At 40.1% G+C, this 19304-nt stretch overlaps 1 protein-coding gene across 2 annotated transcripts in view; it reads left to right on the top strand.

Moving 5' to 3' along the window:
* The window catches only part of tafa5l (TAFA chemokine like family member 5, like), a 69272-nt gene that overhangs the window by 1498 nt on the left and 48470 nt on the right, over positions 1–19304 (top strand). The window lies entirely within an intron of this gene.

Genomic DNA, 19304 nt, shown 5'->3' on the forward strand with positions numbered 1-19304 from the left:
TGCACTATAATATTATTAGGAGCCTGTAATATTACATAGTCACTATATTCTCACAATAATATATAACCTTTTTGTTAAACTAAACCCATGGTTTCCTTTATTCTGATGCAGGCTCTTTGCAGCCTTGTGGAATAAGAATTTTGTGAAGCCAGAATTGAGCTTCAGGTGAAAAAGCAGTTTGCTTGTTTCAATTCCCGGGGCAGACGGGAGAAGGCCTGACTCCTGCCTTCAAAGCTTTTATAATTTCACTCAGGTTAAGGCTATATCCACCCATGCCATGCTTTCCTCTTGAATAATACATCTGCTGGTGCAATTACACCTTCACCCCGACACAGAATAGAAAGCAAAAGGATGTTCCCCTGCACTTCATTGGCTGCTGTCCATGACAAAACATTTTGGATTCCGGTGCCGTCACAGGCACAGAGAGCAGGCTTAAAGCATTGGAACTTGTTGGGAGATGTTGAACACTAAGTTTGCAGATTAGATCTTTTAATCAAGCATTGGCCAGCAGCATAATTACCGCTGTGGAGGAGGGATAGTGCCTACATCAATGTCTTTGGCAGCTTGCCGGGAACAAAAGTAGACACTGATGTGAAAAATGAACTGCCTGTGCACTGAAATGTGCTCCCTTTGCTTCTAATTTGCTGTGTTTTCTCCCAAAATGCTGCTTTCACCAGCCTCTTATTGCCGCCCCTTAACTGTCTCTCAAGCCTCTGCATATTATCTGAGGAGCTACAGCAGCCCTCCTCTTCCCCTCAGCCATTTATTATTGACTCAATTTCATCTGAAAATGATCTCATTAGAGTGTTATTGTACAAAATTGTTCAATCAATCTCTTGTGAACTTTACTACCCTTGATATTCCTAGAGTAAATAGAATCTGCTGGATTTGGCCTAGTTAAAACCTCTGGATCTGAATTGAGCTTTGACAGTCTCTGTATGTCGCTCACTCCTCTTTCCAGCTCTGAGCTGAATTTTAAGAATGAAGCATGTAGTATTTTTTTAATCCGTACTTGTAATCTTCAAATCCTACTAAAATCCTCCTTTAAAACTGGCAGCTTTGACCATAGTGCTGTTGTAAAAGTTCTATCACTCCCACTTCCATGGCCCTTGAGGGCCCCGGAAGCGGCGACAAGTGTGGGTTGAACTGGTGGGCAGAGAGGTGAAGCCTTGTGGTGGTGAGAGGCTGCGTAGCCTCCACCCTCTCCATAGCTCATCTGTCATGGCGGCCAGGACAGGAAATCAAAGTGCAGCAGCCCTGTCCGTGCACGCCATTGGGCCAGCGCCCGCCACGATGAATGGCCTGTCAGCCGCTCTCAACGTTGCCAGTTTATTCAACGATAAATTTGGAAATGTCTGGATTTCCTCACTGGACCACATTCCGGTTCAGTGGTGCAGTCAGAGAGAGGTGGCAACTCCTTCTTGCTTTGTCAACCACGTTGCTTTGGGTTGTGATGTGTGATGTGTGTGTGTGTGTGTGTGTGTGTGTGAAGAGGAGGAGGGGGTGGAGCATTTTTATCCACATTTGTAAGTTGGAGGTTAACGGACAGTTGGCCTTTGCTGTAAGTCAGCTCAAGGAATTTAAATGCCAAGAATAAATTTAACTTGAAGTGGGAACATAAAAATTCCTCCTTCCTGAATAATGTAATCAAATGAGGACATTTTGCATCTTAGACGTGGCAGTCCTCAAGATCTTTGAGCATCTTTGATACAGTCGGCGCTCATTGCTGTGGTGTTTCTGCACCACACTTTCCAAAGATCATCTGTCAAACAAACAGTTTGTACAGAAGGATAACCCCCCTTTTTTTTTTAAATTTCTTGTTTATGAAGTTCCCCTAAAGCTACATACTGCTGGACAAAACCCCCACTAACAACCACTAACATCTTGCTTTTGTCTTTGGTGCAAAAGGTTACCATTGGCATCGATTCCTAAGACAAATGACTCTACAGTAGTCACGGGTATTTATTGGCTTAAACTCTGATCAGCTTCGATTGGCAGTGATGGAAACACGGAAGCATCTACTGGTGTTGGAAAGGAATCTATGGCCTATTTTTAGTGAGGTTTCCCACCTTTAAAAACCCACATATACTATAATGGCTTGGGTGGTATCAAGGTATTATTGTATACTGAGGTAAATGGTACCGTCATATACCATATACCCTGGTAAAATGTTGGGAAGGTAAGACATATTAAAAAAGAGACATCCTAAGCCTATTATACATTTGTTTAGTTTAGTTTAGTAATCTTTATTTCGAACATGCAAACAAATGAATAAATAAATAGCAGAAGAAAACAAAACAAAAACAGTATTTGTAATAAGAACAAGTGTAAAGCCACTGAATTAGAAAAATAATCTATAAATAAATAAATAATAATAATACAAAAACAAACAGTTTACAATACAAACAAAAAACAAAAAAAAGAAACAGAGACGCACTAATGCTAATGTATATTAACATTGGATCACATGATCAATCAATCAATCAATCAATCAATCAATTTTATTTATAAAGCCCAATATCACAAATCACAATTTGCCTCACAGGGCTTTACAGCATACGACATCCCTCTGTCCTTTGGACCCTCACAGTGGATAAGGAAAAACTCCCCAAAAAAACCTTTAACGGGGAAAAAAACGGTAGAAACCTCAGGAAGAGCAACTGAGGAGGGATCCCTCTTCCAGGACGGACAGACGTGCAATAGATGTTGTACAGAACAGATCAGCATAATAAATTAACAGTAATCCATATGAGACAATGAGACAGAAAAAGAGACAGAGAGAGAGAGAGAGACAGAGAGAGAGATGCAGGACAGACGGTAATAACAGTAGCTTACAACAACATTAATGAAAGTAATAATATTATAATTATAGTTCTGGCTACTGTGGTACAATATGTTGAAAGTATATATTAATATCTGACAGTATACATATGTGACAATAATCATATGTGTATAATAACAGTAGAAGTATGATTAATGATGAGAGCAGCAGCAGGAGGCATCTGGCAGGACCACGGCAGCAGCACAACCACACACGTCACGCTGTCCAGGCACCGCTGCAATATGAGTTAACCTGAGAGACAGTGGAGCACAAAGGCTCCGGAGAAGAAGCCGAGTTAGTGACATCCAGAATGGCCGAGTAAGCAAGATGCAGTAATAGGATACGAGAGAGAGAGAGAGAGAGAGAGAAGGAGAGAAGGTGCCCGGTGTATTATAGGGGGGTCCTCCGGCAGACTAGGCCTAAGTCAGCCTAACTAGGGGCTGGTACAAGGCAAGCCTGAGCCAGCCCTAACTATAAGCTCTATCAAAGAGGAAAGTGTTAAGTCTAGTCTTAAATGTGGAGATGGTGTCTGCCTCCCGGACTGTAACAGGAAGATGATTCCACAGGAGAGGAGCCTGATAGCTGAAGGCTCTGGCTCCTGATCTACTTTTGGAGACTTTAGGGACCACGAGTAACCCTGCGTTCTCAGAGCGCAGCGTTCTGGTGGGATAATATGGCACTATGAGCTCTCTAAGATATGACAGATCTTGACCATTTAGAGCTTTATAAGTTAACAGTAGGATTTTAAATTCAATTCTGGATTTTACAGGGAGCCAGTGCAGAGAAGCTAAAACAGGAGAAATATGATCTTGTTTCTTAGTTCCTGTTAGTACACGTGCTGCTGCATTCTGCATTAGCTGGAGAGTTTTTAAGGACTTACTAGAGCTACCTGATAATAGAGAGTTACAGTAATCCAGCCATGAGGTAACAAAAGCATGGACCAATTTTTCTGCATCTTTTCGGGTCAGGATAGGCCTAATTTTTGCAATATTACGCAGATAAAAAAATGCAGTCCGTGAGGTTTGTTTTAAATGAGAATTAATAGACAAATCTTGATCAAATGTTACTCTGAGGTTTCTTGCAGTAGTGCTAGAGGCCAGAGCAATGCCATCTAGAGAAACTATGTCATCAGATAAAGAGTCTCTGAGTTGTTTGGGGCCAAGAACAATAACTTCAGTTTTGTCTGAATTTAACATCAGGAAATTGGTGCTCATCCAGGTTTTTATGTCTTTAAGGCAATTATGAAGTTTAGTTAATTGATTACTTTCTTCTGGTGAGTGATTTCTAATGATGTTACCTAAAGGAAGCATATATAGAGTGAATAGGATTGGTCCGAGCACAGAACCTTGCAGAACTCCAAAACAAACTTTAGTATGTAAGGATGATTCATTATGAACGTGAACAAACTGAATACGATCAGATAAATAAGATTTAAACCAGCTTAGTGCAGAACCTTTTAGGCCAATTAAGTGTTCCAGTCTCCGTAGCAGAATTTGATGGTCAATAGTGTCAAACGCCGCACTAAGATCTAATAAAACAAGTACAGAGACGAGTCCTTTGTTTGAAGCAATCAGAAGGTCATTTGTAATTTTAACTAGTGCTGTCTCAGTGCTATGATGCACTCTAAATCCTGACTGAAATTCCTCAAATAAATTATTATCATGGAGAAAATCACACAGCTGGTCTGCGACTACTTTCTCAAGGATCTTTGAAAGAAAGGGAAGATTAGATATTGGTCTATAGTTGGCTAACACCTCTGGATCCAGGGTGGGCTTTTTTAGGAGAGGTTTAATTACAGCTACCTTAAAAGACTGTGGTACATAGCCTGTTAATAAGGATATATTGATCATATCTAATATATGAGTGTTAACTGAAGGTAAGACCTCCCTAAGTAGCCTAGTTGGGATGGGGTCTAAGAGACACGTTGATGATTTAGATGAAGAAATCACTGCGGCCAATTCTTGAAGAGAAATTGGGGAGAAGCAATCTAAATATATATTAGGTCTTACAGCTGTGTTTGAGGTTAGATAGGTACTATCTGAGGACAGGAGGTCATGAATTTTGCCTCTAATAGTTAAAATTTTGTCATTAAAAAAGCTCATAAAATCATTACTGCTAAGGGCTAAAGGAATACAAGGCTCAATAAAGCTTTGACTCTCAGTCAGCCTGGCTACAGTGCTGAAAAGAAACCTGGGGTTGTTCTTGTTTTCTTGTATTAATGCTGAGTAATAGTTTGCTCTGGCATTGCGGAGGCCCCTCTTATACGTTTTGAGACTGTCTGTCCAGATTAAACGAGATTCTTCCAGTTTGGTTAATCGCCAATTCCTTTCAAATTTTCGCGATATTTGTTTTAACTTACGAACTTTGCGAACTTTCTTTGTTTTGATAACTTCTTTTTAAGAGGAGCTACAGAGTCGAGTGTTGTTCGCAGCGAGCCTATGATGCTATCGACAAGATGATCAATTCGGGAGAGGTTAAAGTCAGTTGCAGGAAACCTCTGTTACTGAAGGACATGGTATTGAATTTAACGAAGGAGTAATCATTTCCTTAAATTTTGCGACAGCACTGATGTGATAAACATCTAGTATAGTAACTGTTGCTGAGTGGCGTGTAATCGACTAAAAAGAAATCAAAAGTAATCAAATAATGATCCGATAGTGAGGGATTCTGTGGAAAGACTGTTAGGTTATCAATTTCAATTCCATACGTCAGAACTAGATCGAGGGTATGGTTAAAACAGTGAGTGGGTTCATGTACACCCTGACTGAACCCAATGGAGTCTAATAATGAGATAAACGTGGTAGCCAGGGAGTCATTATCAACGTCGACATGAATGTTAAAATCGCCTATAATAACTTTATCTGATTTAAGAACTGGAACTGGAACTAAACTGGATAAAAACTCTAAAAGTGGCTGCGAGGTTTTCCAGGTCGGATGTAAAAGACTAAGAACAAGACTTTCAAATGAATTATAATCTAGTTTAGGTTTAGGGCTGATTAACAGACTAGCGTTAAAAATGGCTGCAACTCCCCCTCCTCGGCCGCTGCCTCGACATATTCATCTTGACGCAGCCAGGATTCAGTGAGACTGAGTAAATCAATATGATTATCTGATATTAATTCGTTTACTAACACTGCTTTAGACTGTGAATTAGCAACAGGAAATTATCACCCTCTGCAGTTCCCCCCAGCTCAACACAGCGTTTTAGCCTCTTTTAGCTTTTTGTTTTGGTTTTCAAGCCCATAAACTTTTCTCCCACCAATCTCATTTCAAGCAGCCACAGGCAGCTCTTTTTTTAATAGCATAAAATCACTCTGCTTAACCACTACGTTATAGCATGTGAGGACAGTTGAGCATCTGCAGGCTAAAAAGCCAGATACCGTAAAACTTCAATTAACAGCCTAGTCCCAATTAAATGCACTTTAACTAGCCTGGTGTACTTAAACATTTTGACAAATAAACACCTGTCTCAATTAGATGCCTGGTCTGGTTGCCAAGTAGTTATTTTTTATAGAAGTTCATTGGATGTATAAAACGGGATTGTTGACTACCCACTCGAGTGAACATAAATAGATAGATTGTGCATACAAATATAGATGCTTGAACTTTTGTCAGTATGGAGATACTATACATCATTAACTCGGTTCAGTTCATTTTACTGAAACCATGAGCACCAGAGAAGACCCTATGTCATTCAGATTTACCGGCACAGTGAAAAAACAAGCGTTGACTCCCCTCTTCTTAAGCTGTCATTAAGTCAGAATATGTGTCCATTCCTTGATTATCTGGTAAGTTATTTATACACATTTAGTTTGATCGTATTCCCATCTTTGCTGAACAACACTTTTGTGTGAAAGGAATTGAAGGCCTGTCCCAAATGTAAGCCTGTTGAGTTCAGTGATTTAAGGGAATAATAGTCTGGGTTTCTAATTGAAGTTTTACGGTATTTTCTCGAGGGTTGGTAGAGACCAAAAAGAAGCTTAAAGGAGAGTGAATGCTGGACTTACATTAATCAAATTGCCCGGAGAATGACTCCAAATGAATGCTAATGTTGCTGTATGTCTGCTGAATGTGTACTGTAAATAGATGATTATTTATTAACATGTGTGTTACAATGTCTAAATGAAAATATAAGTTGTTGTGTATTCAGTGACCTCTGCTGCCCCCAAGTGGCCCAAAATATATCTCTGCAGCTTTAATTTTCTGGTGGTTGGCACTCTTTTGTTTGCCTGCTCAGCTATAACTTCCCATGCTAACTAACTAGCCTTTTCTCAGTTTTTTTTTTTCAAATAACCTAGAAATCCTAAACTTCACTTCCTCTTCGGCAAATCAGACTTTTATTTATAATGTTGGGAATGACAAATATCATAAATATAACAAGATAAGTTAGACGAACCAAACGACTTGATTAATTCACAGAGCTGGATTCTAAATATGATGTCACATTTATGCAACAGACAGCAATGCTGTTTTTTACAGCACATGTCACATGTCATAATTAACATGTCACTTTGATTTGTTTGAATAATTCAATCAGTGCTCCTGAACACAAATAACAGTGTCCTGAAGCTGAGAAGCAGGGACAACAATATATCCAGTCTTCCTGCTCTGCAGTAGGAGCTGTCGATGGCAATGACAGCACACATTTTATGTGCTACGTCTTCAGGCTCTGTCACTAAATTTTCAAGTGAGTCACTGTGGCTTTACAATCAGTACAGAGCTCTACTGAAGACGGTCTCACACAGTCAGTCAACTCTTTGCATTGTGGACCCTGTCATGTGTCTCCGATGTCTCTTGTCCAAATCTCATTCACAAATCAGGCTGATTTTATCCTGGTAAATGATTCCAGATACTATCTAGTTTTTTTTCCTCTCCAATTTTCATCAAATCAGCTCCTGTGTGGGAGACAGCAAGTCTTCATGGGGCACCAGAATGATGAATTTAAAAAATCTTTGGTTGGTATTCTCTTTTAACTCAGGGAGCAGGGCCTATCCATCCAAGCATTAAACTAATCAGAGTAGTAGAGAATTACTGACTTTTTGAAGTGAAAAGGATGATTTCCATTCCAGTCTTCTTCAAGGCGGCATTAAGCATGCAAAAGGAGACCCGCTTTGATTATGACCTTGGCTGTAAATTCTAAGCAAATCATCGAGGCCTGCTTCTATAGGCGGCGGAGCTGTAAAAGTATGAGCATCTTTATGGAACAAAATGAAAAGAATTTTTACAGCTAAATCAATTTGGCAGCACACAAAGCTCATATTTCATAGCTCCGTGAATATGAATTCTTTCTAGCCTTCAGCTTTGACCTCCCTTGTGGTTGAGTGTAGTGCACCGCTCAGTGTATTTCTGCATTGTTATTTTCTCTGCAGAAAGCTCTGGGCTTGAAACTGCTCCATCATTGGCAGAGTGGTGTAAATGATTTGAGTTATGTTCCTTCAGTCTTGTGTCCTGCTCTATTTTCTGCCTGATGCCATGAACGTATTTTCTGAAAAGACAGTGCTTGAATATTAAAGCCGCAGCTCATGCAATCACGCATTACTGTACAGTAAGTTCAGGGTCATAATAGTCTTCTGATGCTCACCATTTTCTCTGGGTTTGTATTAAAGAATGAGGGCGTCCTAGAGGGCTATGAAATCTGAAGTGAGTCACCGTGGCTTTACTGTCCTCTCTTCATTGTATTCAGCAGAGCTACTGTTTGTATTTGCAAGGCATATTGTACATTCACTCTTTATGCCTCAAGCCTGTATTCATCCACAACCAATTGTCTGAGTGTACTCTACATTGTAATATCTCTGCAGCACAGGCTGTGCTGCATAGCTGCAACAGAAATCTATCAGAAGCCACCTCCATCATGTGTACTGTACAAGACATGTCGCGGACCAGACCTAAATTACAGTGTCAGTCCTAGCACTGGCTGTATGTAGGGGGAATATTTTCTATTTTAAAGCAGCCCTTGGCAATGTCACACAATGCTAGCGCTGAATGTTAGAGAGTGGTAACTGTTTTTTAAAAAATTGAACTGGAAGTCCAGTAAATTGACATTAGCAAACTAAACAGCATGCTCCTGCTTTCCAGTGAGAAAGGAAACAATCTAACACTGTTGAGTCCGGCTCCCTCCCGAGGGAGCGCTATCCTACTGCTGCTTTCAGAAGTTTCAATTTGTCATTCCCCGTGGGTGTAGTAGTGTACACACCTGACACGAGAATTAAATTTGGGCAAATAGAGCACATCTCTGGCGTCTCGGTTGGTGGGGATGCAGTGCTTTTCTCTCTTTTTTTCTGCAGCCCCACTGGGCGCTCGTGACTGCATAAAAACCATGCTCGGTGCAGCTTTAAAAATCCCCATATGTTAACACAATGCAGGTACAGGTATTTGTCGATATGAAGAGCTTTTTAGAGCAGAAAACTCCAATCTGTATTGTCACCAAGATGTGAGCGACTCCTTAGAACAATAAATGGCGGACTGACTGTGGGCCAACACAGTGCTTATTTTACTGCTTGCAGATAAATGAGCTTCATCCTCTAATAGCATAACACACCCCTCATCTCCAGGAGTCACTCCGGCTGCTCCCACACTTCCCTTTGCCATCGTTCCTGATTCATTTCTGTCAGCTTCAGATTAAATTGCATACTTACGTACCATTACAGGTCCTCCGACTTCAGCAGAGAGTTGTTCACTTGCATAAATATTGATCGGACTGCTGTAGAGTATTCAAATGGCATTTGAAATCAAGCCGTGGTATTCCCTTTAAACCAAGCACATTAATATAAAGCACATGTTTCGCTCCACTGCTCTGCTGCCCTACTTGTTTAGCAGCAGAGGATCACGGCGGTGTCAGGAAGTGTATAGCATGGGGTCAGTCAAACATCTGCCTCTCTCACCTGGTGTCCTATTACATGCTACCTACTGCGCCGCTGCCGTCAAACGGTGTTAAGTTAATGAGATGCACTTGGCTTGTGGCTGCCTTGACTAGCATATGCTCAGTCAAATGAGATTGCTGTTTGATGTCGTCCTGAGTTGTTAATAACGGTCAGAGCTGTGAGATCAGAACGGGGATGAAGGGAAGATTAGGTGTTAGTGCTGTGGTTGAAATCAGAGCAGCTTTGGAGGGTAAATCCAGATAAACTCTTAGATCATCTTTTTATGCTGATTAGCCTCCTCTTAAGCTAATAAAACACTGTGAATAACAGTATCATGTCCAAGTTAGTGAGGATTAACCTTGCTGAACTAATGTATGTCATGACTGAGACTAAAATGCTTACTCACTTAATCCATCAGTTAATGGTCAGAAAATTAATTGTGAATAATTTAGTCATTCAGCAAAAAATCCAAACAACGGGCCACATGCAAAAACCCTTTTGTATTCTTATTAGGGCTGAAACAATTGATTAGTCGGTCAACAGAAGAATAATGAGGAATTATTTTGATAATTAATTGTTCATTTTTTAAGCAAATATACCAAACAGTGCCTACTGGCAACTTCTAAATTGTAAGGATTTGCTGCTTTTCGTTGTCATGTATGCCAGTAAACTGAATATATCTGGGGGTTTTAAGTGTTAGTGGGACCAAAGCAATTTGATATTATCACCTTAGGCTTTAGGTAACTGCGAAGGGCAATTTTCACAATTTTCTGATATTTTAAAGGTCAAGCAATTTTGTCTATGAATTCAGAAAATAACGAATTGATAATAAAAAATATCCTCCAGCTGCTGCTCTAATTCTCACTTTAAATCTTTTACTCTTTTCTGTGATGGTTTATAAGAGAGTTCCAATCAGCTTCAGAAAATTCTTTTAACTGTCCTCAATTGCTCATTTTAACTTGATGAATATCACCTGTTCGTAAGTCAATGCACATGTAATATTTAATTTCACATCAACATTTTTTTTTGTGTGACGTAGTATATGAGCTGCCTTTGTCATCTGGAGTTGGAGGTTATGGTGGATTGCAGCACACCTAGACGAGACCTCTGCCAAGCTGCAGACCACTGTTTGAGGCCAACTAACAACAAAACCTTTATCAAGTCATCGCTTTGTTTCATGTGGCTTTTTAGCCTCCCGAAATGGTTGTTTTTTTTTAAGGCCCAGCCTTGTTTTTCCTATTTGGCTCATGCCACAAAAAGTGAATGTCTTTTATCGCGACCTTGCTGCATTTCCTGCCTTGTTAATGCCACAAAAAACAGCTGTGTTTTTATCCAGACAGTGCATTTCCTGCCTTAATATTGCCATGAAAAGGGGTTGGTTATTATGAGACAATGCTGCATTTCCAGAAGGGCCTGTTTACTAACCTTAACCAAGTGGTTTTTGTACCTGAACCTAACCACACATTAACCACAGTGTTTTAGAAATGTAAAGTTTGTACTTATCTGCTCTGTAATTATGTACAAATGTGATGTATCCATGGTTTGCATAAAACGTACAATGCCACCATTTTTTCCTGGTGATTGTGTATCATATTTGACACCTCTTTTTAACAAATTGGCAGGCATGAACATCACATCGTGGTGAACAGATTTTTTATTTTTACATTTAGTTTATCTTTAAATTTTTCTGTAGCAAGTTTAAACTCCAAATTCCTTCTGATTAAAGCATTGTAACATTTAAATCATACAAGTGTTTTCCCCCTGCAGAGCAAGGAAGACTATCAGTACACAACTCATACAAGATGGTCTGAACTACACACACATCTTGTTCTTTCCTAAGAGAAAATGTTCTAAAACAGGGCAAATTGGTAAAGGCAGCACATTCTCTATAATTGCTCGTGCCACTTAGGAACAAATCTGTGTGTACAAGTGCATCTTACATGAGGCCCACTCTCTGGTTTCAGCTTGTCAGATGTGACCATATGCTGGTTTTTTGCAGCAAATTTGATATTTTGGAGTTTTGGACTGTTGCTCAGACAAAACAAACAACTTTTCACCATTTGACATTTGCTGCTCTCCTACCTGAGCTACAGGCAGATGGAGGGTCATTGATTAATCTTAGCGTTTGTGGTCCGATTTTGTGTCAAGCAAAAAAAAAAACGCTGAACTCCAGATTGAGCCTTGTATGGCATCTCCATCAACATGGTTATACAAGTATGTATGTGTTTGAATGGAAGGCTTTGTGAAGAACTATAAGAAAGTCTATTTTAGGTCGATTCATCCATAATCACTAATGATAATGATATTTGCAGCTGTGAACATGAGACTTTCAGAAGAGAAAGTAATAAATCTGAGCAGCATGAGATATCTGTATGGATTTAAGATTTGTGGTGGTATAGGGATTTTGTCAGTGCTCATTACATTTCAAAATTTGATAACTGCAGCCACCACAAAATTAATTTTGACTGATTACCTGTGCCATGAATATTCATTACATCTCACACAATGTTTTAAATCTTCCATAAAAGATCAGTCGAATTCATATCTGATTTGATGCACATTAATATGATTGTCATGCTCTCTAAATTGGCGCTTTGTTGGCAGCCCCATTTTCATCCTTGAGAACAGCACTTCTATCAAGAAAAGAACATACAATGCAATGAAGATAATCACTCAGATTTATTATTGTATGCCAGTGTAGTGATTAGACTCTCTCAGGGAAAACTGGTAAGATTCGATGCCAGGGTGTTTGAGCCAAGCCAGCACAGAACGACTCTGTGCTATAGCTGTGTCTTTACGGGGAAATAATACCAAATACATTACATATTGTCATGAAACTTAACTGAACTAGCTTTACAAGCAGTGGAATTTTTAATAAATATGGTTGGAAACTGTAGTTTGCAGAAGCGCACTTTGCAATAAAACCTCACTTCTATCTTTAGCAGCCCGCAAGTAATTACAATCTATAAAGGAAGATTGTTTTAATATGGAAATGGAATTCTTGTCATAGTTCATTCAGTGCAGGCTGTCATATAATTTTACGGCAGATTCCCTGAGGAGAAGCAGTGCCTTTCTCACAGTTCCCAATCTGGTTTCAGTTGGATGGGAGCAGTGCGGGGCTGTGTCTCATGTGTTTGTCTGTTAAATCTGATACAGGTATTTTATCAGTAAGGACTAACTAATGATGTATCTGCACGGTCTCAATGTAAGACACAAGAAAAAAGATGAGATAGAACAAATTAAGGTTTTATTGATAAGTACATCTGTGTAAATAAGCAACAGATTGCAATGTTAACAGAAAAGATGATGATGAGCAGTTGTCTGTATTCGCTGTACGTTGCCAGGTTCAGCCAGTGTAATGTTTTTAGAGTTTAATACCCTAATCATGCTCACCAGTTCTCAGTCCCACAATGACGCACATTGAATCAGGGCAACACTGAAAGTGAGTGTGGACTCCTGGCAGCCTATTTCAGGCAGAGATACTAAGATATTTGTGCTCCTGTACTTTGGTGATCTGCAGTGTGTCTGATCAAAGAGCTGATATGTAGAGCACAGCCTCACGTCTTTGCTCTAAGCTGTGTGTGTTTGAACCCTTGTGAGTCTGCGCTGCCACTTTGCACTTGTGTAGTGTTGTGATTCAGTGATAAGGTCATCAGGCTGCCAGTCAGTGCTGAGAGCCAGTCGCTGCGCTCTGTATCGGCTTCCTGTAGCCTGCTAGATGTCTGACAGGATCCGGAGCCTGGACAGCAACGTGGCACCATCCTTCACTCGGCAAGCTCCTCGCCGCCGCCGCAGCCGTATGCGCAGTTCATCATGTGAAATAGAGACGAGGCCAAGTGTCTTCACGTCGCTGAGTGACAGAAACCCCCTGTCACATGAATTAACTCCTGTATGTATGATGGAGCACTGGCCGTGGCTGAGGGCACTTTACAAAGCTCCCCCTCCCCCTCCGCCTTACTGTTCTCCTCCTTCAGGCTTTTTGCATGAAGCCCATTCAACTGTTCAGTGTTGAAACATGGCAGAGAGCACTGATATCTGATGGCACCTATGTCCTCCAAGCACTCACTGAGTATACAGGGACTTGCCTCAGCAAAAAGAGAGTGGAGGGTGTGCTGAGTGGTGGGTAGTGGGTGGGTGATGGTGGGCAGCATGGCTGATGCTATGAAATAAAATGTGTATAGCAGTTCTTTGTAAAGGTGATTGTGTTTTATGGCTCCCAAGACTGATATAGGTAATAATTTTATGTAAAAATACACCAGTCTTATCAGCCTAAATCAGCAGCAGCTGCCACTGAGTATTCATCCACTAATCTGTTGATGTAGATGGAGATTTGTCCTGTTAGCCTGGCAAAGGTTAACAGTGTGGTTACTGACAGGGGAGAATATTTAAACAAAAGTCGTAAGCCTGGCTGGCAGGTCCTAGAGATTGCAATGTTGAAAAGCTCATGGAGCGTTGAAATGAATTCTCTGGAGAATGTAAAGGTGTCATTTCATGCCAATCTGATCTTCTGATTTGATTGAGTTCTTGTGTGCAAATGGAATATTTGACCCGATTGTGGTGCTTGAAGAAAGGTCAAGGATTTGCTAGTCTGATTCACCGGATGCAGACTGTGGCTGTAAGTCTGCTGTTAGCCGATTATTTAGTTCGACATTCTCCTCCGTTTTCAAAAATCTCCTTTGTAACAGTCAGCAACCTCCGCGCTAACAACTTACACACTGAAAATGGCAAGTTTCGACGTAGATTTGGATCATGCAATAATCAATGTCTGCTTTGTTCTTTCAGTGAATTGTTGTAAAATGAATGAATAAAACAACGCGTGAGTGCACCTCCAAAAAACCCAGGCTCTGTCTTACAGGATGCTGATGCCCGATGTTGACCAGTTTTGTGACACAGCCAGTCAGAGTTGATATGCCACATCTTTTTACCCAGGCAGCGGCATGACAGTGACTTTACAAATGTACCGATCCATTCCACTTCACATGAGATTCTGTGATATCGTCATGATAATGTTCTGCAAGAACCACATACAACTAACAAGTTGGCTGTGTTTTTAACGGGTCAAGTGAGCTCCTCCATAGCTAAAATATAGTCAGGCTTCACCCTTAGGACACAGATTATTAAATTATGTTTGTCTTATTTATTACTAAAAAACTATCACACAGTCAACATATGTCTGGTACTGTAGGCCTACTTTTTTGTGGCATTTTCTTCTGTGGAGAACTAGCCATTATAATGACAGGGCTCGCCTCCCCACATGCAATTGTTACACAGAAACAAACCCCCTGCGGCACTATTTTGCAAGGGCACGGCTGCTGCATCCTGGGCAAAGCGCCGCCCAAGCAGATTGTGATTGGTTTAAAGAAATATGATGGAAAGAATACAAAGTCAGGGCATTTCTTCCCCTGTAGCAGAATAATAATGTGTACTTCTGGACCTTTCTCTAGTATGGACACAGCTGTGGCTGTGTGATGGCTCTGACTACACAAGATTAAGGATTTGCCAGCAACATTAGGATCCATCCTCTGGGGACCCTGAATTTCTGGCAAACACAGCCTTGTTACGGCCAAAGTATTGGCCAAGGGGAAATTTGACCTAACAGTGACAAGGCCACCGAATTATCAAAATGAGTGGAATTCATTACCAGTAGACTATGAATTTAGACATCAAAGTTGAATTTGTAGTTTGACATAGGTTAGGAACAGGGCTGAATTTCTGACCAAACAAAGCAGGCAGCAGGGCCAGAAAAGGTGACGCTTGATACATAGTCAGTGGTTTTGTTGGATTGTTGCGTAATAACCACAGTTATAGTACAGTGTAGTTATATCATTAGTGTACAAAGAGTTGGAGTAATCGGTTGGGTTGTCATTGGAGCCCAAAAGTTCATTTTTGTCCCCTAGTGGATTGATTCAGCCATGGCCAGGAGACATTTTGACCTAATGATGTTGCCAAAAGAAAGGTCACGTTTTTATCATAGCCAAACCAAACCACAATCATCATCTATTTCATCATCAATTTTTTTTTTTTTTTTTTTTACAAAATGTCTTGTTCTGAGACTTAGTAGCCTCTGAAACATTTCAGCACCTACTGAGGCAATTTTATGAGTCATTTGTGTTGATCAACAACCCTTTCAACCTTTGCCATTATTACAGTCATTTCATGCTATAGAGCAGTTAGCGTCTCACTTAATGAACCTTTGAGGATGTTGGGGAGCGACTAGGAATGGCAGTGCAAAGGAGTGATGGTTGGTGAATGTGAGGGAATGACCTTACAGGAACTGCAGCACAGACTCTTCTCTAATCTACCTTCAGTGAGCTGATTTTATTTCAGTGTCAGCCTGAATGGCTTTCACTGGCAGCTTTCCATTCAGTAAAGAAAAGAGGGAAGAAACTATGTTACCTTTTACAGATCATTTCAAAGGTGAAGTAACTTTCTCCAACTTTTTCTCAGCTTTATTGTTCAACCTAGAGCAGATAAGTTGATAATGTTCTGTAACTTCACATTCATTTATATTGAGATTATTAAGAAATATGCTGAGTTCAAGCAGAGTCACATTTGGTGTACTCACTCATTAATATTGTTCAGCAGGTTATTGATTCACTTTTTTAATTCTCATTTGAGACTGCAACAAGCCTCTCTTTGATTTTAAATGCCAGAGGTGCTATAGAAAATGTGTCATATTGAATTTGTTCTTCCAAATGTGTTTTTGAAAGCAGCAGAAGCCCTCAAGCAATTTACTGTGATTAAAGCTTGTTTATCTATAAAACACAAGACTATTAACAGTTAATAATTCCCTCAAACGCACCAGGAAGGCCTCAATAAAAGACAATTAAAAATGTTCCCTCGGGTTTCCAAATAATTTACCCAAACAAAACTGACTGTCAGTGACAAAAGGCCACACAGAGGGTTCATTTAATAAATCCCAACATTGAAAACACAATTGTTACACGTCCTCTTTTGTTTGCTTGGGCTGCTGGAACGTTTCCAGTGTGACTCCTCAGACATGATCATCGAAGCCATGCTCAAGCTACAGCATGGCAGCTGCATCGCAGTCTCAGAAGATAACCCAGGTGCCAGAAAAAATGTTGGCATATGTTAAACCTTTATGGTTTCATCAACACTGTGGTTAATGTGTGGTTAGGTCTTGACATGAAAACCATTTGTTTGGAGAACATCATGTTTGGGCCTAAAAAAACAATTTTGGTGGCACAATGGCGGCTGGAGACCCTGTTGTGGTCTCCAAAAAAAAATCACCTGTGTATCATGGCAGCTGGAGATGCTGCAATTTCTATGCAAGAAGCAGTCACTTTTTATGGCAATATCGCCGGTGGAGAAACAGCAACAGGTCACTAAAAAACAACTGGTTTTGTTGTTAGTTGGTCTCAAACAGTGGCCTGCAGCTCCCAAAGACAAAGTCAGCTCATATACTACTTTAGAAATGTTGATATGATACATATGAAATGTACAAATGTAACAGAGTAGTTGTTTACAAAAATAAACAATGCCAACATGTTCTCCTGGCGACTGGCTGCAGAGGACCGTACAGTTCTTGTGCCTGGACGTTAGGTTTTAATGCAGCATCTGCTGTGGTTGTGAAGTCCAATCTGTGAGAGGAAGACTCAGCTGCAGACATGCTGATGACGTAGTGGTGTCTTGTTGTTGTTGCTTCTATTTCATTCTTGCTATTGAGCCCTGGTGGTTTCTTATGTCAGCAGCCCACTGCTGAGTACCTGCTGCCATTGAAGATGGCCCTAAGAGGCAATTTCCCAGGTGACAGGGTTGATGGTGAAGGACTTGAGGTGTTGTCTGCACAGATCCTGTGGGCAGGTTGGTAAGGTGTAGGCCCTGTGTTGCTCAGGCAGCAGGGCTCCCCTCTTAGCCTCCCTGGTGTAATCCAAAGGACGACCCAATACATTTGTTGACAGTTTGGCAGTTGCCAAACCAATGTTTTAAAACACTAAATTGCCTGGTGGAGAAGAGGCATGTTTTCTATCAGGGTTTGTTCCCTTAACCTTTTGTTTTACAGACTACAGCTTGGGGAATGAGGCTCATCTCTTTATCTTGGTGATAGCTCGACACAGGTGTACTGTATGTTGAAATGCTAAACAACTCTAGCTGCTAGACAAAATCTTAATCATCCAAACTCACTCCATATTTAAAATGAGTGTTATTCAATTTGGAATCTTGTTCATTTCATCACGCCAAATAAAAAGTTGAGTGAAAAGTTTAAAAAGTGTTATATCAACTCTTTTAACTCCCCTGACATGAAAAAGTCAAGATGATGAAGAACATTTATTCATGAATTTTTTTTTTTTTCTCCTCCCAAGTAGTCCATTTGCAGCTAGACACCCTTGTGAATTGTAAGTTTCTCCAGTTTGTGTAATTAGTTTAGAGATCACATTCTGACAAACTTGAAACTCTAAAAAACCTGCTTAGCCACAGGTCCCTGGCCAGGGAGTCATCCATCAATTTGTAATGCCTGGAGAACTCTGAAGTAATTCTCCGAGCTTGGGTAGAGAATAGCACATGGACACACACACACACACCAAGGAGATTTCTGAGCAAGGTAATCATCATTTTAAGACATTCTGTCCATTTGCCATTTCAGCAGAGCTTAACTTGGCTTGAAAATTGGTCTGTTGTCAGACCACAGCGCCCAGCAGCCCCTGCCATATCAACCTAGTCACACATTATTTCAGCCAGTTGTCCATGTGTTATCAACTAGTTCAATAGTCAAATTTAAAAAAAAAAGAAAAAAGTAACAGTGTCTTAAAATATAATGTTGTTGCCCCTGGAACAAATGTAAAATTCACTTTTTGAATATGGGACACACTGATCTCAAACACCATGTTAGGGTATTAACTTGTAACGTAACTTGTAAACTTTGGCTTTGACCAATTAGAAATGAAATATAAGCCATATAAATTTATAAAATTGAAATATTAGAAGATGAAATGTAAAATTGTCCATTGTCACCATTTAAAGGTCTAGTATGTAGGATTTAGCAGAATCTAGTGGTGACATTGCTGACTGTAACCAAATGAAACTTCTCCTGTGTGCCAAGCATGTGAGAACTATGGAGGCTGACGCAAAAATGTGAAAACGTAGATGGCCCCATCAAGAGCCAGTGCTTGTTTTGTCCATTCTTGGCTACTGCAGAAAACCATAACAGACTTGGTGGAAGATGGCTGGCTCTGTAGATATAAACACAACAATTAATAGTTTCAGGCGATTATAAACTAATGAAAACATAGGTATGAACAGTACGTTCCATTTCTGCCCACATATCCACTTAAATCCTACACACTGGACCTTTAATGATCATAGCAGTGCCTTGAGCAAAATGCTAACAGCATGCTAACATGCTCATAATGACAAAGCTAGCATGCTGATGCTAAGTGAGCATACTGTTTACCATGTTCACCATCTTTTACCATACCATACCAACTTTATTTATAAAGCACTTTAAAAACCCAGTGGACCAAAGTGCTGTACACAATTAAACATAAAGTGTACAATAGGCATAAGACATAAAATATACATAAAACAAAGCATAATAAAAACAATAAAGATAAAAACAAAAGTGCAATAAAATAACACAATATAAAACCAATAAAACACTTTAA

Source organism: Epinephelus lanceolatus, chromosome 8 (genome assembly GCF_041903045.1).
Source record: "Epinephelus lanceolatus isolate andai-2023 chromosome 8, ASM4190304v1, whole genome shotgun sequence".
Taxonomy (NCBI): Eukaryota; Metazoa; Chordata; class Actinopteri; order Perciformes; family Serranidae; genus Epinephelus; species Epinephelus lanceolatus.